Below are 17,722 nucleotides of genomic sequence, written 5' to 3' on the forward strand. Positions count from 1 at the left end.
ACACTGCTATGCCTGAACCCACTCCATGTAATTCACACATGGAGCAAACTCAGTACTGTGCTCACCCTCCGTCGATCCACTTACCTCACAGGCGCCCCCTTCAAGTGTCCCTGTGTGCAGAGCTGAGCAGCCATGTGTCACAGAGTCCTGCCGGCCAACTGGAACACCTGCAGCCCCTCCCATCACCGCATGTCACTTCCTCCGGACCTCAGTGCAGCATCATTGATTCTCTGGCCGGCTGCCTGCTGTTCACTGCTGTGCTCACCCTCCCATCTGCTTCTGTGCCTGGCTCCCGCTCTCCCCCTCTCCATCACAAGCAGGGTCCCGACCTCTCGACCACAAGCTTGCTCCCGCCCTCTCCACCACAAGGAGGCTCCGTGCCTTAAACGGAGCTTCAGCTTTTACAAACAGGCTGTCAGACAGACGTTTGCGGTACAAGGCGTTTGCCTAGGGCCGCCCCCCAGGAAAGTGCCGCCCTAGGCAAACGCCTTGTTTGCCTCGTGGTAAATACGCCCCTGCATATATGAGGTACGCAGTGTGTAGATAGAACAGATATGATGTATGTAGTGTGTAGATAGAACAGATGTGATGTATATAGATCAGTCACCTTTCTTCTCCAGATCTTCTCTCCCGTACTCCATGTGTCTCCTCAGTGCAGGAATACAGGCATTCTCCAGATAACTCTTGTAGCTCTCCCCATCTCTGACCTCCGGACTGTTCCATCTCTGTGTGGTGATCTGAGCCTCGGCCATGGTCGGGATCCATAGAGCACTCTCCATGTCCAGATACATGAAATCTCTCCCGTCATATCCACGCTGCAGATACCCGCCAATGGTGCCGTCAGCTCACAGCTATACATTCTCTGTAGAATATGGATCCCTGCAGACAGGACAGGAAGATATTACACGGGAGCAGAGTGTGTCATGTATGCAATATGTGCTGTGTAGAAGGTGGGGGATATACAGTATGTGTGTACACAGAATGCACATATACAGCACAGCGCTCTCCTTATAATGACGCTGTCAGTATGCGATTGGCTGCCGCTGAACAGGACCAATATATAAATGTCAACATTGTGTAGCCATTGACCTTGTACTGCTGAATACTGACTTTTTTTTTTTTTATATGTCATCCCTGAATGCAGAGGCGTAATTAGAAATCACAGGGCCCCATAGCAAAATGTCCCAGCAGAGAGTGACCCTGCAGAGCTCACCATAGACTCTCTATAGTGGGCTCTGCACGGTCTGAGATCTCTTACCTGTCAGCGCCTCTGTGGTCGCCGGGCTCCGACTCCTGTTCCGTCCCCAGGCCCCATCTCCTCTGCCATCGACAGGCCCCGCCTTCTCTTACATCACTGGCCCCACCTGCTCTTAGGTCGCTGGTCAGTGATGTAAGAGGAGGCGGGCCCCGCCTCCTCCATTTCGAACACGGCCCTCATCTGTCGCAGCGGCTGGCTGTCACTGACACAGCTCCGCAGCGGCTATGAGTGGAAATGCGCCACGGCCGCTGCTGAGCTGTGTCTGTGACAGCCAGCACCTCACATGCTGCGGCCCATGTACAGAATGATCTCGGCTGATACTGAATGACTGAAGGCGGAGCACAAACATTTATATGTGTACAGTGTCATATACAGTCCTCACACAGTGATGGGCTCGATGTTCGGCGAAAACACGAATTGTCAGAACGTTCAGCTGGCTATTTGCCCACCGAGCGCCCCCACACAAGGCACTGTGCCTTGTGAGCCCTGATTGGCTAAAGCCTAGACTCAGCCCAATCATGGCTACCCTGCTACAACCTTAAACAGTTGGGTGGAGCTAGCTGTCACTGCTAGCTCCACCCAATTGTTTATAAGTTGCCAGCATCTGTCATATGCCATTCTGTGGCGAGTGTTCGTTGCAGTGACGGGAAGGTGGTTGTTTGGTTTTTTAGTTAAAATTATTTCTATTTTTTTTTATTGTTTTTTTTTCCTGCTGAGTCGTCGTGGACAACGCTGGACGTCGTGATTGACGCTAGATTACGTTGTTGGATCCATTTTCTTTTTTTCAAAAACTTGTCTTTTGTTATTATTTTTTAGTATGGTATGGTTTCATTTTCGTGCTATGAAAATATTATAGATATAACTTTTTATGTGTATGTTCATTTCGGGTTGATACTTTTCTCTCTGGTCTAGATCCGCCCAGATTTTTGTTGGACGGATCGTGCACTATGACTATTGAAGCTTTGGGATACTTATGGCAGTCACTAATATGAGTTTTTGCTGGTTACAATTTATCCCTTTTGTATAAAGTTCTTCTGTATATATTTGTGTATATGTCGTTAGGATACTTGTTTGAAACTTACGATTGTATCATGTTTACCGCTACATCTTGTGTTTTAGCTAAGCTGGGACTGGTCTCTCCGGCCCTATTTCTGATCCATTTCAGTATGAGAATGATGACAGTATTCTATTAATTGAGTTTAAGATCTTGTAGGAGCATTACTAGTTCCACCTGAGATAGGTTTGAACAGACCCAATATCCATTCTTATTCAGCTTCAGCAATAATATATGCAACATGTAGATCCGTGCTGCTCTATACGGATATTTGGATCTGTTTGATTGATTCCCATTTGTGTGCATGTATGTGTACGTATATGTATGCGTATACATATATTTATGTGCATATAAAATTCTTGTCCGTGATACGAGCCAAATCTGTTTATATATATATATATATATATTCTAAAAAATCTCCATTCTAAAAAATCTCCAATTGATTTATGCAGAAGCGTGAGTAAACTACCTCTGCGACCCCAGGTGTTCTTTGATTATGAGCCTGTGTTGGGCCACTACACTGGTGCATAAAAAGGGAGCCAATAGAATACTTCCTATTGGTTCGCGTCAACAATCAGGAAGGACGAACAGTCGGCTGGCTAAGTCCATCGTGTAAAGATCTTTTCATGCCTGTTTTAATACGATTTTTGTGAGTAACATTGCACTTGTTTTAATCTTGTTTTATTAAGTTTTTACGCGATGGAGGCGCTCTCTGGGTTTTATATTGCATTTTGTATTTTAGTGAAAATAGTTTAAAGTGATATTAAAGGCAAAAATGTTTTTCCCTCCCCCATGTAAATGTTAACACTTACCTTAAATGATGTATCTTATTCCGATCTTCCTCTTCTTTCCAGATGTTTTCATCTGTCCCTCCAGCGGTGCGGCGTGTCTCCGATCCAGCGCTGACTGCTCTCTCCCTCCGATCCAGCGGTGTCTGCAGGCGGGTGCACGCGTCCATAGACTTACCCTGTGTCTCTGCTCGTCTCCCGACCGAGAATCAGAATTGCGCATGCGCCCGCCCCAAGATTCTTTGAGGCCGTACGAGCAGTTCCTGATTCTTGGCGCGGGAGCGAGCAGCGATAAACAAATTTACACCACACAAATCCAAAAAAAACCCCACAAAATGTTTTAAAAATCCCCCACAAAAAAGACGATTGCTACAATTATGCCGCACATGTTACATATTGCCGCGAACGTCGCAGTGAGAGCAATCATTTTCGGGCCATCAACCACTGATAACACTAAACTGACGAGCGGCAAAAGCTTTTAAAGCGTCGACTGTGGCCAATTTTGGCTGTGGTGTTTTTTTGTGATTTCGCGGGCGCACGCAATTTTAAGGCTTGACATGTTTGGCGTCTATTTACCAGACGTGACCCCGCCTTTTATATTTTTACCAAAAAATTGGGTAAAAAATTATTGTTTCCTAAAATAATAAAAGGGAAAACTATAATTTTTTTAAAAATCTTCGGTACGGTTCGGGTAATAATCATTGTTTCCTAACATAATGGGGGGGGAAACGTTTTTTTCCCCAAAAATTTCAATAATTTTTCCTTAATATAGTAAAAAATAAAAACCCCTAGTGATGATTAAATACCACCAAAAGAAAGCTCTATCTGTCCCCAAAAAATGGTAAAAAAAATTCATTTCAGTACAGCATTGCATGATGGAATAAACGTCAAAGTACCGCAGCGCTGAACACTGAAAAATGGCCTGGACAGAAACGGGGTGTAAACACCCCAGTCAGCAAGTGGTTAAAGATGTCAGTTTTGTTGCAGCAGGTTCTATACATCGTACAGATCTGCCACAGGCAGGTCAAGGGGACCCCCCAGGCACGATATTTGAAGGATTTTTTTATTTTATTGTTACCCTTTAAGTGAAGTTAAGATCACTGCCCCTTTAAAAACTGTATTTTTAAAAAGTTTTTTTTTCCATTGATTATGATCCCCATACATGTCCCTCAGGGCAGTACCCTGATCCCCATACATGTCCACGAGGGCAGTACCCGGACCCCCATACATGTCCCCAGGGCAGTACCCTGATCCCCATACATGTCCACCAGGGCAGTACCCGGACCCCCATCCATGTCCCCAGGGCAGTACCCGGATCCCCATACATGTCCCTCAGGGCAGTACCCTGATCCCCATACATGTCCACGAGGGCAGTACCCGGACCCCCATCCATGTCCCCAGGGCAGTACCCGGATCCCCATACACTTTTTATGGCCAATAAATTGCATATAAGGCTTCAAAATGGGGACATTTCATTTTTAATGTTCTACCCCCATAGACCTTTATGGAGTTCGAGTACAAAGTTCTTTTTATAAGACCCAAAACCCATCTGCTTGGGCTCATTACAGGGCATTACGGATTCATAAAGAGTACCTGTCATCTGCACTTACTATTACATAAGGGTCATATGTTAAAAAAATATAATAAAGCAAGAAAAATAAATGAAGGACGCCCCTTGGCACACACACAGACAGATGTGGACCCAGTGCCAGTTACACATAGTAAGTATTCCCAGGCAAGTCTGAGGTAGAGGAATGATTCTAAGGCCGTGATTTTGATTTAGCTCTATGGGATTTATAAAGTAAAATGTGATATTAACAAAAAAGTGATATATAGAAATGAATGTGTAAAGAGGAAGCTGATCAGAGAACCCAGTCACAGGATCTGTACAAGTCATGTGATCGGCTCTTTTCCAGATACAGAGGGGAGAATTTACTACAACTGGAGCAAACCGAATCTGGAGCAGTTGCCAATGACAACCAATCAGCATCTCTCTTCAGTTTGCTCAGGTAAGATTTCAAAAATGAGACAGAGAAGCTGATTGGCTGCAGTGTTAATCTATTCCAGATTTTGTCTGCTTCAGTTTGGAAAAATTCCCCCATAGTTCTTTCTGCTGCATTATACAGGGAGAACTCTGCAGGATACTGCATGCTCCGCACTGTGACCTACATATTATTGGGGCTCATCCACGCTGTGACCTACATATTATTGGGGCTCATCCACACTGGCGTCTGAACCGTAGAATGTGAATTCTGGCGTATTCCCCCACCAAGAAACAAACAGGTGCTGCGTACAGCCTCCCATAGAAATCAATGGCTGTACGCAGGTATAGACCAGTACTTACACACACATATGCTTGCTGACATACAACCCTGAACGCAGACAACTGCTGCAGGAAGCCACAAGTGGTGCATACAGGTTCCCATGGAATTCAGTAGATGTTTGTGGGTATAGACTAGCACTGTATACTGTATATGTGTGTACACATGTATGTCCATTGGTTTCTATGGGAGGCTGTATGCAAGGCCTGAGATACATTAGAAATACACCTGAATTTACAATACACTGCCATCAATGTATGCCATACAGGCCCCTGCAAACTGACTCCCAGTGGCCATCTGTTTACCGGAGTAAAGCCGACCATCAGCTTTACACTGGAAGGGATTATGACGATTAAAAAGCCACCGGATCAGTAACGGGCTGGTAAACAGGTGTCAGCGGGTTCACTGATCTCCTCCCCGCTGAATGAAACCAGAAGTGACCCTGATTATGTCACTTCCGGTTCCTCAGCTGTCATTCCATGCCTAGAGAAGCCAGAGAGTAAGCTATTCAAGTCTGATCTGCGCTTAAATAGCTACTATGAAGTGGAAAGGTGACACTAGGAGTCTAATAGATACTTAATGTCACCTTAACCCCTTCCCGTCTGGCCGTTACTAAGTGGCCGAGCGGTACGCTCCTGAATGCACATGAACATTTTAAAAAGTCCGTCCCGCGCACCACCATCACATTTTTAAACAGCCGGCTGTTTACATACAAGCATTCGGATGCACCACATCATCTGTATGTGGTGCGACCCCCTCCGCCCGGGACCAGTACAGCGGCTCTCTGAAAGGAGCTCAGTTCACGATCTCCCTCCGATCTGTGAATGCAGGAAGTGATGTTTATTACATCACTTCCTCGTTCAGCTGTCATTTCGCTGGCTACAGAAGCCAGAGAGAAGCTGGTGAGGTAGATCTCTGCTTCATCAGCTTTTTAGGGGGTCCCTAGGTAACATTGGGAGTCTTAAAGACCCCTGGTGTCTCTATATAAAGAGGACCTGTCACTGTAAATGTGATATTATATAGGGGGCTTCTTATCCCCCTATGTGATAATAATAAAGTTAAGTGGTAAAAAAACAAAAAAAAATGAAAAATGAAAGTCTCCCACATACACACGCAAACATGCGCCTACGTGCAAAAATGACAATTTAGCCCGTTACGCTGCACATGTTACATATCAACGTGAACCTCAGAGTGAGAGCAATAATTCTCGGCCCATCAATCACTGATCACAAACACTAGACTGATTTTTAAACAATTGTTTATTGCAATTTCGTGGGTACACGCAATTTTACGGCTTGACGTGTTTGGTGTCTATTTAACCGGCGTGACCCCGTCTAAAAAAAGTTACACAAAAAAACATACACATGCAAACATGCATGTTTGCATGTGTATGTTTTTTTGTGTAACTTGTGCGCCTATGTGCGAAAACGACGCGCAAAAAATATTGGTAATAATGTTTTATAAAAGAATGTAGGAAAAACAGGGTTTTGAAAGAAAAATTCAGTACTTTTTTCGTTATATAGTAAAAAAAATTTTTAAAAAACCCCAGTGGTGATTAAATACCACCAAAAGAAAGCTCCTATCTGTCCCCAAAACAAATGGTATAGAATGAATTTCAGTACAGCGTTATATGACGGAATAAATGTCAGGTTATGAGCCCCCTAAGTGATAACAATGAAGTTAAGTTTAAAAAAGTTAAAAATAAAGTTAAATTTAAATTAAAAATTCCCCCAAAAGTTTTTAAAGTCCCCTGTCCCCAGGGACACATGCAGGGTGCGCCTATCAATAAAAACGAAGACTGAGCTACACATATTGGGTATCGCCGCATGCACCGGAGTGAGAGCAATCATTCTAAGGCCAATATTCACGGATAACTCTAAACTAATGACCTGTACAGGAGTCTAAAGGTGCCCATACACTGCACGATTCTCGTACGAGAATCGCTGGAAATCCCGTGATCGTATGAGAATCGTGCAGTGTGAATGAAGTAGAAACGGTCGCACGTCTTTTGTCTAAGGAGCATGCTAGAAAACCAGCCGAAAATCGTACGATTTACGGCTGGTTTGAACGATGCTCGCTTAAATGTACAACAATCCACACTTATTCATGTAAAAAATATGGTGATCAGGGCAATCAGGGGTGCCGTACCTTTCTAAGAGCAATTTGCTAACCAATCGCTGGCCAGAATGAGCGAAGCGCACTTTCACCATTGATTCCTCACAGGCGGAGTGTATTTGGTATCACTCCTCCTGTGACAGGAGCCGGCGCTATAGAGGAGGCATCGGCTTATGCGGCTCTGCTCCCTCCGCTGCCGCCTCGCTTCCTCTAGCGCTGGCTTCGTTGGCACCGCTGATTTTCTCCTGCCTCTCCCGCGGCTCTTCAAGTTCCCCCTTATGCCACCACCGGCCCTGGGAATGGTCACAACTAGGTCTTATTTTCAGGGTAGGTCTTATATTTTAGCAATTCCCAAAAATAGTACTAGGTCTTACTTTCATCCCATTAACCCTTACTGGCCGTGAAAGGGTTAATGGGATGAAGCATTCAGGCCGTGGTAAAGTGTAACCTATAGGAGTATAACAGAACATACAGTAAGGCCTTGTTCACACTAAATGCAGAGCAGATCCAGTCATGTTTCTGCACACGCAGTGCAGTGGGTTGTGCCGCGTTTTTTATGCGTTCCAGGCCATTTTTGGTTAAAAAAAAAAAGTTTAAAATGAGCTTTCAGTGCGTTCCAGGCATTTTTGATGTGTTTGCATGCATTCCAGAGCAGGTAAAATAGGGCTTGCTCTCACCTTCTCTGGAACTGAACGCTGCGATGTGAACTGGATCCGGCCTGCAACTGCTCTGCTTTTGCTCTGCGCTTGGTGTGAACAAGGCCTTAGTATAGAGATATCTGCTCCTTATTATAGATGAGACCCAAAATTGATGAGCTGTAAAAGTTTTAGGTGTGTTGTCCATTTAACATTTGGGGGTTATTGTATTTTTTCACCATTTAATGTAAAAACTGAACTTGTGGACAGTAAAGTCATATTTAGTGTATTTTCACAGAAACTTTACATGTAATAAACATGATAGAAGCATTGTGCAACATAAAAAGTTGGATCTATATTTTTCTATTCTACAGATTCATACAGACTGACAGCACATATGTTGGGCCGTGTTCCTGTATGCAAAACCAATGGCATAACAAGCTGAAACCCATTGAGGGGAATTGATAAACACTGGAGCAGACAGAATCTCAGGGGTGTGGAATTCGTATCGCCCGACGTCTGGGACATGTAGTTCCGGGCACCGGGCAAGTTGTTTTGTCACTATTTTAGCCCTGCTACGGACAAGTAGTAGGGCTGTTTTTTTTTTTTCTTAAATGAGCGCCGAGAGCGGCGCTGCAAGCAGGGGGCGTGGAGCGCCGAGAGCGGGGGGGAAGGAAGGGGGTCTAAACACCTGGTCTTGAAGTGGTTAAAAAATAGTTAAAAAGAAAAATAAGTTAAAAATGTAACTAAATAAAAATGTAAAAAATAAAAAGGCGATTAAGTAAAAATAATAAAACAAATGAAAAATTTTTACAAAGTAAATAAAAATTTTAGAAATGAAAACCAGCCCCGCTGTCCCCATCTGCATGCGAATAAACGTGCAGTGTTTTCATCTGCAATCGTGTACAACCGCTCGGGCAGAGCAGTATTGCAGCAAGAAAACACTGCAATCTGCCTGGCACGACTGGGGTGCCATTAGAAAATAATGGCACTGCCAGCGCGATCGGCAGGGGTGTGTGATCCGTGACTGCCCGGTCATCGTGCACGAAACCGAGCGGATGGCTGGTGGTCACGGACTCGCACACCACTGCCGATCGTGCTGTCAGTGCCATTATTTTCTTTGGCACCCCAGTCGTGCCAGGCAGATTGTGCGTTTTCCTGCTGCAATACCGCCCGGGCAATCCCACACGATCGCAGTTGAAAACACTGCGCGGTGCATGTCGTGAAAATAGGTACATCTACCTTTTTTCAACTATTGCCACGCAGATGTAACCCCATACATGCGGATGCAACCACACGCGATCGCACATCCCGGGAATCCCCAAGTCTGCACCAACCCTGAAGGGTAAATTCACTGTCCCAAGTAATTTGGGAAAATGGAATTACCCGCACAAACCTCCCTCCCACTATACTTGCCTTTCAGCGACCGGTCCTTCCCGTCCACCAGTAGGGGTGCACTAACTATACCTGTTCCATGTATTCGGAATTTCGCTCGCACATTGCAAGCACTCGTTGGTCAACGCGGTCACCTGACGGCACTGACCAATGAGAAGCGCTTCTTAGCACTGCTAAATACTGTTTTGGGTAAAACTATTTTTTTGGGGGGAGGGGAGGGGGCACGGGAGTGTGAGCGGAGCTGAGCTGTATATCATTCAATGCTTGCTATCTCTCTCTCAAATTACAGACATCCGACAACACTTTTCTAAAAGCCGGGATACAGTGTAATCTCCCAGCTCAGTGTCACACAGCCTGCCAGTGGAGAGGGGAGAGGGCAGGTAGCCTGTCACAGAAGCAGAGGGGGAGAGGAGAGCCCAGCAATGAGGTGTGAGCAGCCTGTCACAGAAGCAGAGGGGAGAGGAGAGCCCAGCAATGAGGTGTGAGCAGCCTGTCACAGAAGCAGAGGGGAGAGGAGAGCCCAGGAATGAGGTGTGAGCGGCCTGTCACAGAAGCAGAGGGGGAGAGATGTTTCAGTGAGTGCAGAGACAGTGGTTCTGTGTAAATCTGGCCATACACCTATAGATTATCTGCAGATATTCTGTGGTCAGATGGAAAAAGTGCAACAGATTCCTCCATCTATGCTAAACTATGTGGATGGAGGAATCTCCCGCTGCGCAAGCTTCAGTATCTTGCTAGTCGGCCCCACTGGCTCTCAAAATACCTGAGCAATCTCATTGGATGCCGGCATTGTTCAGGTATTTTTAGAGCCAGTGGGGCCGACTAGCACAATACTGAAGCTTGGCGCAGCGGGAGATTTCTCCATCCACACAGTGTAGAGTAGATGGAGGAATCTGTTGCACATTTTCCATCTGACCATAGAAAGTCTGCAGATAATCTATAGGTGTATGGCCAGCTTTAAGGAGTTGATGGAAAATCATCGGGCCAACAGTGCTTGAAGCCAATCATCTGTCAGCATTGTTCAAGTATTCTGACAGCAGCCCCCCGCCACTGTCAGAATACACAGCGGGAGATCGGTCCAACCACAAATCTGACTGCTTGTTCCCGCTCCATGACTCTGAGGGCCCAGTTACATTGTTGTGTTTTACTGCACATGTTCTGACAAGCTCAGAGGAACATGTTTGGGGTCCCCATAATATATTGTCTCTTCTCATCTTCGCAGTGCCGGCTGTTTTTAACCCCTTCATGACTGAGCTTGTTTTTAGTTGCTGTTCGTAAATGACTGACACACTTTTGACATTTTTGCTGTGTGATTCTTCCACGTCAGTAATATACTTTCTTACAAAGTGCACCCACACATATTATATATTGTTTTTTAGAACATACATTTCCAATTTTTCTGCGTTTTAGTGCGTTGAGAGGCCCATAGAAGAATGATAACACATGAAAACGCATGTAATATGATGATGTGTTGGTAACATGTATTAAGGAGCCTTGCCTGTGTCTGTTATCACTATCCATGCCAAATACTGATTAGAAAAAACTAATTGGAAGCATGTCAAAACACATATCAGCTCACACGTGTTCATACATGACAAAGCACCTTCCTAATACTACAGAAACGCACCTCTACATACACACACAGATCTAAATGGTCAGTCAATGCACTGATAGCAATGGATCAGCATGACAGCCAGGCAGACAGCATCTTCAGTAGAAGAGATCACCAATAGCGGCCTCCATAGTTCTCTCAGGACGGGTTTCCTATAGGAAGTCGCTGTGATATATTATAATAGGCGCGGTGATAATTGTGATCAGGTGACGGAGGAATTTATTCATCAGTCTGAGATCTTCTAGTAAATCATGAAATGTCTCTCCTGTGTTTTCTCAGCCGGAGGAATAGTTGGTGAATCTCCTCCCTGTATCTGGTGTGTGTGTCATATAAATGTGGAAGAATTCTCTCACCTCCAGTCTGGTTGAATCGCTCCATCAATATCTGCATATCCAGCTTGTACCCGGCCTCCCAGCCCTGACATCTTTGTGTGTTTCTCTCCCAGTATTCAGATCCCATTTTCTTCACCCACTCAGTCTTAGGGAGATACTGACGAGTGTCACTGCTATAATTTGCTATCTCCCGATCATCCACATATGCGACTTCAGAGTACTCAGGAAGTCCGGATCCCGGAGAGGAGACTCCAGTTTCATAATACCGCAGAGTGTGACTGTCTGAGAGAGACATAGAGACTGTTATATACACACCCTGTGACATCACATCATAATGTATATCATGAAGAGATACAAGTTTCATCACTGACCCAGATTTCTGCTGAATAAGAATATCGGCTCATGTCTACTTTATATGAAGAGAACAATGTACAGAAATAATCCCCCCGATGTGAGAGAGATGGGATGTATGTACAATGATCAGAAACAGCAATCTCCGTATATGATCCGTCATTCCAAACTTCTCTCTCTTCTCCTCCAATCACCATCATGTATGTTGGAGTCTCTCCTGTCTGGATACAATACCATGGGGGTGAGGGGAGGAACCTCAGGAGGAGGAATCGGGTCATGTGGTGTCACATTTATGGAAGTTCCAGAGGAAGTCAGACACTCACAGGGCCGGATTTATGATCGGGAATAACTCCTGGCAGTACTCCGGCATTGCCGGCTCTAGGAGTGTGCCGATGTGTGCGCACTATGTAGGGGAAATAATATAAAGTGTCTGAGACAAGTTCTATCTCATCTGGTGTCCATAGCAACCAATCAGCTTCTTTCATTTTTTATAAACGGCTTATATAAAAATATAAAAGCTGATTGGCTGCAGCTGGGACCAGGGGCGGACTGGCAATTGCCCCCCGGGCCTCTCTGGTGCCTGTAAAAACGGCCCCTGCCGGTGCAGCTGCAATCGCTTTTTTCCTCTCTCCCCTTTCTGCCACTCTGCTCCTGCAGCAGCCGAAGGAGGAGAAGAAGCTCTTCGGCTGCCTCTGATTCGCCCGTGTAGTGCTCGGGCTCCTCGGCAGCTCCCTCCGCCCACTTCTTCTGCCATTGGCTTGAAGGAGACTGCACTCCTACTGGCTGTCTGCCTGGGTCCTAAAAGGGAGGACAGCAGGAAGTGGCTGGAATCACCTCCAAACGTGCAGGCGACCCCGCTGCTGCAATAGGGACCTCTGCACTGCGTTACATAGGGACCTCTGCACTGCGTTACATAGGGACCTCTGCACTGCGTTACATAGGGACCTCTGCACTGCGTTACATAGTGACCTCTGCACTGCGTTACATAGTGACCTCTGCACTGCGTTACATAGTGACCTCTGCACTGCGTTACATAGTGACCTCTGCACTGCGTTACATAGTGACCTCTGCACTGCGTTACATAGTGACCTCTGCACTACGCTGTAGACCTCTGTACTGTGCATTACTCTGCTGACCTCTGCACTGTGCGTTATTACTGACCTTTGTACTTTGCGTACACCACTGACCTCTGCATTGTGCGTTAGACCACTGACCTCTGCACTGTGTGTCACACCACTCACCTCAGCACTGTGGGTTAATACTTTCCTTTGTACTCTACGTCACACTGCTGACCTCTGTACTGCGTCTGCATTACACCACTAACCTCTGCACTCTGTGTTACAGCACTGACTTCTGCACTGTGTGTTATGCCACTGACCTCTGCACTTTGCATCACACCACTGACCACTGCATCACACCACTGACTTCCATACTGTGCGTTACACCGCTGACCTCTGCACTGTGCGTTACACCGCTGACCTCTGCACTGTGCGTTATAAACTCTTCGCAGAAAAATCAGAAGGGGAGCGGAGCAAGACTGGGCGTGCATGCTGGTGACAGAGTCCTAGCTAGTGTTGTTACACATGATTTTTGACGCCTACAAAAGGCCTTCAAACTAGGGACGCATTGATACCAGTATTGGTGAGAGTTCCCTGATACTAAAAACCGATATCGGCACTTTCATTTTTCAAACTGATTCTGGGGAACCACATGGTGCCTGCTTACAGCTCTTCCGCCGCCCGCACATCCCCCACGCTGAGACCCTCCCCACCCCAATTATTCTGCATTGCTGTACAATGTATTGCTGGGGTTTGTAGTCCCTATACAGCTTGAAGTCAGTCGCAGAACTAAAAGGGGCGCAGCAGTCACGTGCGTGCACAGAACTGACAAGTCCTCCCTCTGCTACCAATGTGCTATAATTTTCCTCAACCCAGAAATGTATCAGCCGCGTCACTTCCAGGTGCGCATGTGCATGAAGAAAGGGGGTCATGAAAACATCTGATTCAGATGACGCGGCCACACCGTAATTGACGTGGTCGACAAAATTTATGGGGTCGAGGAAAATTATAAAACACTGACTTTGACACTGTCCGGCTCCTCCCACTATCCTCCCCCAGCTCACAGCCCAGAAATCCAGCGGAGGTCTACAGTGGGTGAGAGTGCCTAAGTACCGGACATGGAGCGGAGTAAGGCCAGAACCATATAGGGTGCCCTAGCAGCCCATCCCACAGCCAGTCACCCCTTTCATGGACTGACTAGTGAGTCCTCACATCACCCGACCATTCACACTACCGTTACATGGATGGCAAAATGTGCTCCAAGATGGAGACTCTCATAGTTTAGAGTTAGGACCGCACTATAAGAGGTGCCTTACCCCCCCAGACTAGACTCTGGAGATCCGCCCCTGGTCTGACCCCTCACCTCTCTATACAGATCGAGAACAGGAAATAGATCTGAGCGGTGAGAAGGTGAAATGTCCTGATGATACATTGTAATGTCTTATGACCCCTCCCCCGACGTCTCCGCCCATCATCAGCAAAGATCAATAATCAATAAAGACACTTCAGAGCCTGGAGAGCCGTATTGTGATCATCACAGCGACATCACACGCTGGTCACTTCCACAATACTTCTCCCTTTATCACCGCTCACTTCACACGGAACATTGATTTCTACAATTCTATACAAAACTTCCAACTTACAAGATGAATATAGATTGTCCTCTACTTACCACCGTACACCCCTGACACCCCCAGAATCATCAGGATGAGGGGCGTCATCTTCATCCTCCCGGAGAGACCAAAACACAACTTTACAGAGCTCAGGAAGAGTCACACAGTGAGCCCGGGATCTGTGTAGTGGTGGGGGGGGCGGAGCTGTGTGCTGATTGGACGATGCTTCCTCTCCCTCCAATAGGAAAATGATTAGAGAGATGGTCAGCAGTTGCCGGGCAGAGTGACACTGAGACGGTTGGAGAGAAGTGAAAGTGAAACCCGGAGACATTCACACATAGAATTCTAGGAGTGAAAAGACGGTGAATGTGCAAATCCCCCAAATCAGCCCCCAGATAGAATCTCCTCATAGCAGACATGTGGAAGATCCACAGGAAACACAAGAGACCAATCAGAGGAGGAATCTCTACTGATTAACCTGTGCAGTGCTGACATCTAATACATAGATATACGGAGAACACTGAACCCTCCACACCAATCCCCCCCGAGAGAAGGAGGAGCTTACAATCTAATGACCCCTCCCCCCACTGACATACAGACACACTCAGGACAATCCAGAAGGAATCCATCTAGAAGTTTCCATTCCCGGATTGTCTGCTGATAGAAGCGTGTTCAGTGGTGTCGTGTCACCAACTCACCGTGTGTGGAGGGATCATCAGATCTCCGGGGGAGGGGGGAGATTTCTGTACAATTCTACAATAAAGCCGCCCATACACCCGGAAAATCTCATAGAAACTTCCGTACGGAATTCTGATAAATCAGAACATTCGATCTTCTCATCGCCGAGTCGTCTGATGTCATTGGAAGCCCTGAAAATGTCGCCCAGACCGGATACGTGAATGGGATCACATTTCTTTGTACATTACAATGTCACCATTTTTCCTGAAATCACAATCACGGCGACAATTTCATTTCTTCAGATAAGAAATACGAAAAATGTTCCATCTGAACCCCCAAATTTCCTCTTCCATACGATGGAGAACGATTGTTTTCTGCCAATTACCCATCAGCAACATTCCGAAAACCGAATCCTCCCGGTGTGTGTCCAATACATGTGTGACCCGGCAGACATGGAGGGAGATGATCCCGGCGGGCGGTCCGGCCTCATACACAGCAATGGGAAGTTACTTAATAATGGACGTCCATATCGGGGGAGGGGGATCGTTCCATTATCAGATTACTTCCAGACAATAAGCTCCTCCCATGTGTGGCCGGCCTGAAAGACATAATGTCTGAGACTGTTATACCGACCACACAGCTTACAATCTGATTGTACAATCTCTATATAATCTCCATTAGATCTAACAATACGATGTCATGTGACCTCCGACCTGAACTCTCCATCCAATATGTCTTCAGGCCGGCCGGGTCTAGAGATACAGAACTGTTGGTGGATATAAAGCAGATTGTACAATGACATTATACATGGCCAGATCAAGAGAAAACTGGGACAATTTGTATTGGTGATATTAGGCCCCGCCTCCATATCATTACACCCTGTCCCTTTATATATGACAACTATAAGATGGTGAGCTTGTGGAACAGTCTGGTGTGGTCAGGAGTCCAATAATAACCAATCACACCAAATTCTTCTCCCGGATAACTTACAGGAATAACTCTAAATACATTTATTAATAATTAATTCTATTATTTATACTCTTCTATATTTAATCACAGGACATAATAAAGGGATCTTCCATGTGAAAATTAATGGATGTAAAGTCTGACACCCCAGAGTGTGTGGAATGTATGCTGGAATTGTAATAGGCGGCCACGCCTCCTTTACCTCTAAGCCCCACCTCTTTATATATGACAGCTGTAGGGATGTCAGATGATGGAACAGTTAGGTGTCATTGTGGTGATTTGAGGTGATAAAGGACAGTTCATCTTGTCACATCTCGGGGGACAAACTACACCGGCAGTTTCTGGATCTTGTACTGAGAGATATCACCCGTCACCGGCAGTCACCTGATCTGGTACACTGTTGGTGCACTCCGGGCTCCGGTAGGTGACAGTGTAGATTCCCAGTTCCTGCTGCTCTCAGCTGTATTATTATGTCCGGCGTCCGTGGACTTTTCTTCACATCAGAACTGCTTCTCTCCCCATACAAGTCTATAGGAATGTGATAGTAATCTGAAGCCGGTCAGCTGCCCCTGTCAGTGAATTGTGATCTCAGAATTGTCTCAGATGGGTGTGACACGTACGCGGCATTTACACATCGACACAAACCCAAAACCCACCAACACCGACCCGTATAGAGACACATTGTAGCCTGGAGGGAGCTGAGCATTCCGGGTCAGAGTGTCTCCTGTACCCAGAGGAGGGTCCTTGGCCACCTCTGACCCTAAGAGGAAGTCTACAGCAGGTTTATTACACGTGTATGAGGCGTGTAGAGTTATATCTCCTCATATCATACAATCATCAGTCAGGTTCATCAGATTCCGGTCTTGTTATGATGTAGAATGTCTATTGTGTTTTATATCTGGAATTCCTGTATACACCGACACTGCCAACACAACTGAAGGATTACAAGAAAGAGGCGGAGTCGGGGAGCATCCGGGACCCCGAAATGTGATTGGCTGCCAACAACTGATGTGGGTGAGGCTCATTTACTAAAGAAGATGAGGATATTCACTGAAAATTGTGTGAATATTAATTTAATTTATGGGAAAAGAATCTGCATATGATCAGGTATTCAAAGTGAACAGGAATTTGCTTTCACATGATTGGATAACTGAACATAAAGGGTTAATAAACCCCGAGCGGTTTCTGCATATATCTACTGCTAGCAAGCAACATTAACAACAAAAAAACTTTTTAAAAGGGTTTAAACTTACCTGTGTCTTCACCGCGCGCTCCCGTCCGAAGATCTGAAGAGTCTCGGGCGGGCGCATGCGCAGCTCAGATCTTCGGCCGGGAGACGAGGAGAGACACAAGGTAAGTCTATGGAGCAGCGTGCACCCGCACAGACACCGCGGGACGTCAGCGGAGAGGAGGACAGAGGAGTCATCGCTGGATCGGAGACCCGCACCCAGCGCTGGAGGGACAGCTGAAAAGGACAGGAAAGAAGAAGATGATCGAATCAAGAGCCATCATTGAAGGTAAGTCCCTACAGCAGGATTGTGAAGGG

At 46.1% G+C, this 17,722-nt stretch overlaps 1 pseudogene; it reads right to left on the reverse strand.

Annotated features, from left to right (window-relative positions):
* LOC108802196 overlaps positions 1-14,712 on the reverse strand; it is a 62,078-nt pseudogene extending 47,366 nt beyond the window's left edge.
* Positions 14,713-17,722: the final 3,010 nt, after the last annotated feature.

Source organism: Nanorana parkeri, unplaced genomic scaffold (genome assembly GCF_000935625.1).
Source record: "Nanorana parkeri isolate BGI_ZX_2015 unplaced genomic scaffold, ASM93562v1 scaffold2707, whole genome shotgun sequence".
Lineage (NCBI taxonomy): Eukaryota > Metazoa > Chordata > Amphibia > Anura > Dicroglossidae > Nanorana > Nanorana parkeri.